This window comes from Eptesicus fuscus, chromosome 8 (genome assembly GCF_027574615.1).
Source record: "Eptesicus fuscus isolate TK198812 chromosome 8, DD_ASM_mEF_20220401, whole genome shotgun sequence".
Lineage (NCBI taxonomy): Eukaryota > Metazoa > Chordata > Mammalia > Chiroptera > Vespertilionidae > Eptesicus > Eptesicus fuscus.
The window spans coordinates 7,006,239-7,009,156 of record NC_072480.1 but is presented as its reverse complement, the minus strand read 5'-3'; the positions used below and the strand labels follow the sequence as shown (position 1 = coordinate 7,009,156).

At 39.7% G+C, this 2,918-nt stretch overlaps 1 pseudogene; it reads right to left on the bottom strand.

Annotated features, from left to right (window-relative positions):
* Positions 1–627: 627 nt before the first annotated feature.
* On the bottom strand, positions 628–2,498 carry LOC103303309 (la-related protein 4-like; annotated as a pseudogene).
* Positions 2,499–2,918: the final 420 nt, after the last annotated feature.

Here is a 2,918-nt window from a genome sequence, read left to right as displayed (position 1 = left end):
TTGTGTGTTTGTTTTACTTTGGTGATATGGTGGCACAGATTGCTCTTTGCTATTACGTTGAGTTACTCCCTGAGGTATGGCCCTGTGGCCAAACTGGCCTCTCTGTTCCCTGATTTTCCCTGCTGCTCCCCTGGGAATGGTATTGCCTTGGAAGCCAGAATAATCCTTACTAGCCCTTGCTTCTGGCTTCTCATGTGGTTTCTTTTTTTTTTTTTTAATATATATTTTATTGATTTTTCACAGAGAGGAAGGGAGAGGGATAGAGAGCTAGAAACATCGATGAGAGAGAAACATCGACCAGCTGCCTCCTGCACGCCCCCTACCGGGGATGTGCCCGCAACCAATGTACATGCCCTCGACCGGAATCGAACCTGGGACCTTCCAGTCCGCAGACTGACGCTCTATCCACTGAGCCAAACCGGTTTCGGCTCATGTGGTTTCTTAATGGACCTCTCAGGAGCTCCATTCTCTTCATTTTTGGTGGGAGACACTACATTGAAGCGAAGTTCTCATAGCAGCTGCCCAGGAATTGGAGATGGCTCTTTAGGGGGCTTTTGGCACATGTAAACATAACTTAGCTTTCGGGGTTCCTGTAGGGCCACAGTTAGAGCTGCATTTATGTTGTTATCATATGGTGAAGCAGTATTTGTCCTTGATGGCTTTGCATGATTTAGGGAAGAAACTGATATAGTTGTTGGGTTGAGAGCATCCTTCTGAACAGTGGAATTCTCCATTAGATTCTCTACCTGAGTTGTGCTCAATACAGGAGGCTCAGCTGTACATGAAGGATAGTACTTATACTGAGTTGCTGGGCAGTGGTGCAGTTGGTCTGTTCATCCTCTGCAGGCACTGGGCAACTATCCTTTTGTCTTAACTCTTCATTATCCTTTTCTTTATAGACACCTTTAAGAACATCAGACATCCTACTCTCCAAAACAAGCTCAGCTGGTGTTCTTGATGAACTTCCAGGTAAAGGAGGAAAATTTGAGGCTAATACGTCAAACTTTGGTGTTGGAGCCTTTGGTTCAGCTGTCTTCGACCTCTGAAAAGAATTCTCCTGCCCCTACCATAATCCCCATTCTGTTCAATCTGCAAAGTTGGAGTCTCTTTTGGAAGGTAGCTTTGTTCCTGATGCCCTGTTACTGTAGGTTTATGCCGTCCAGTTGGAAAGTCCCTTAAACCAGATCTGTTTACTGGTTCATCCCCCAATGACACAGATTCCTCTGTTGAGTGTTCTGAACCACTTGATGACCTAAAATGAGGCTTCATGCGATTTTATTTTCTTTCTTTCTTTCTTTTTTCTTTTTTTTTTGCCATTCAATGCATTGTTTTTCTTTCTTTTATTGTTTAAAGTATTTCAAATAGTAGTACATATGTCTCTTTTTTTTCCCTGATTTTTTTTTTTTTGAATGATCAACCTATATTCACAGCAGCAGCAGCAGTTGTTTTATAAGATCCTGGTGAATTAAAGCCATTCACAAAACTATTATTTGGAAAGGGAGCCAGTGGTGTTTCAAAATAAGGTTTAGGATTTGGAGACCAAGACTGAGGCATAATACTATAGATGGAGTACTGTTGGTGAGGACTAGATACAGGCTGCATAAAGACTGCTTGAGTCTGAATGGGCTGACTATACATACTAGAATCCATTAATCAATAACCATTCTTAGCAAAAAACGTATTGATGGCTTTTAACCTTGCCATGATTGGCTTGCCCTGAAATGTTTTAACTTCTCTCAAATATTTAAAGGCTTGTTGTGCATCTGTATCTGACTGGAAAGTGATATTCCAATTGCTATCATGTGATAAAATAACAACTTATCGCCTTGGGTCAGTGTTCATTCTTGAACAAAGTTTTCACTTCCTCTATTGGTGTATCTCTCTAAGAATCACGATACAACGCTTATGACTTGGTCTCACTTTCTCACCCTTCTCATCAACTTGTAACCTGGGAGAATATCTTAATATTTCAAGAACTAGATGGGGGTCTGTGATTAGCTTTTTTATTTCTTCCATGTTGGCAACTGTCCAAATTTGAATGAATTGATCACTGTCCATTTGAGATATCAGGTAAAGATCCATTGACAACTTTTCTAGTGAGAAACAGAATTCTAATTGTTTCTTCAGGCATTCTTTCAGGCATTAATTTCTTCTGTAGAAATTGCTGAATTGCTTTCTCTAGAAATGTCATATATTTGGTAACTCAGATCTTCTGGCCCTAAAATCATTCCGTTAGTTGATTCGTCAATGCCTGTAGAATTTCTTGTGGTTTCACAAGATGAATATATTACTTTATATTCCTTATACATATTATCTGAAAGCTGTGTATTACCCTCAGGATGAGACCCTGACGTGGCTGCTGCTTCATGCCAAGAGCTTTCAGTTCCATGACTTATGGGCGTGGCATCAGTATTTCCATGAGGGATTTATTGCCACACTTTAGCATTAGGATTTAAACCAGTTCCTTTACATGTTACCTGTTCCACAAAGACCAACATGCCTTCCCCGTTTGACCCAATCATACTCACCACTGCTACTCCAAATGGTTTACAGGCTTGAGCCCCAAACTCTAGGATAAGGACCTAGTATCATGCTGTTTTGATTACTCTGGCCTTGGAGTATAGTTTGATATAAGATAGAGTGATTCCTTCTTCTTCTTCTTTTTTCTTTCTCAAGATTGCTGTGGCCATTTGGATTCTGTGGTTTTATATAAATTTTTGAAATATATGTTCTAGTTCTGTGAAATATGCCTTTGGTATTTTGATAGGAATTACATTGAATCTCTAGGTTGCTTTGGGTAGTATGGACATTTTAGTGATGTTAATTCTTCCTATCCATGAACACAGTATATGCTTTCACTTATTTGTATCTTCTTCAATTTCTTTCTTCAGTGTCTTATAATTTTCTGAATACAGATA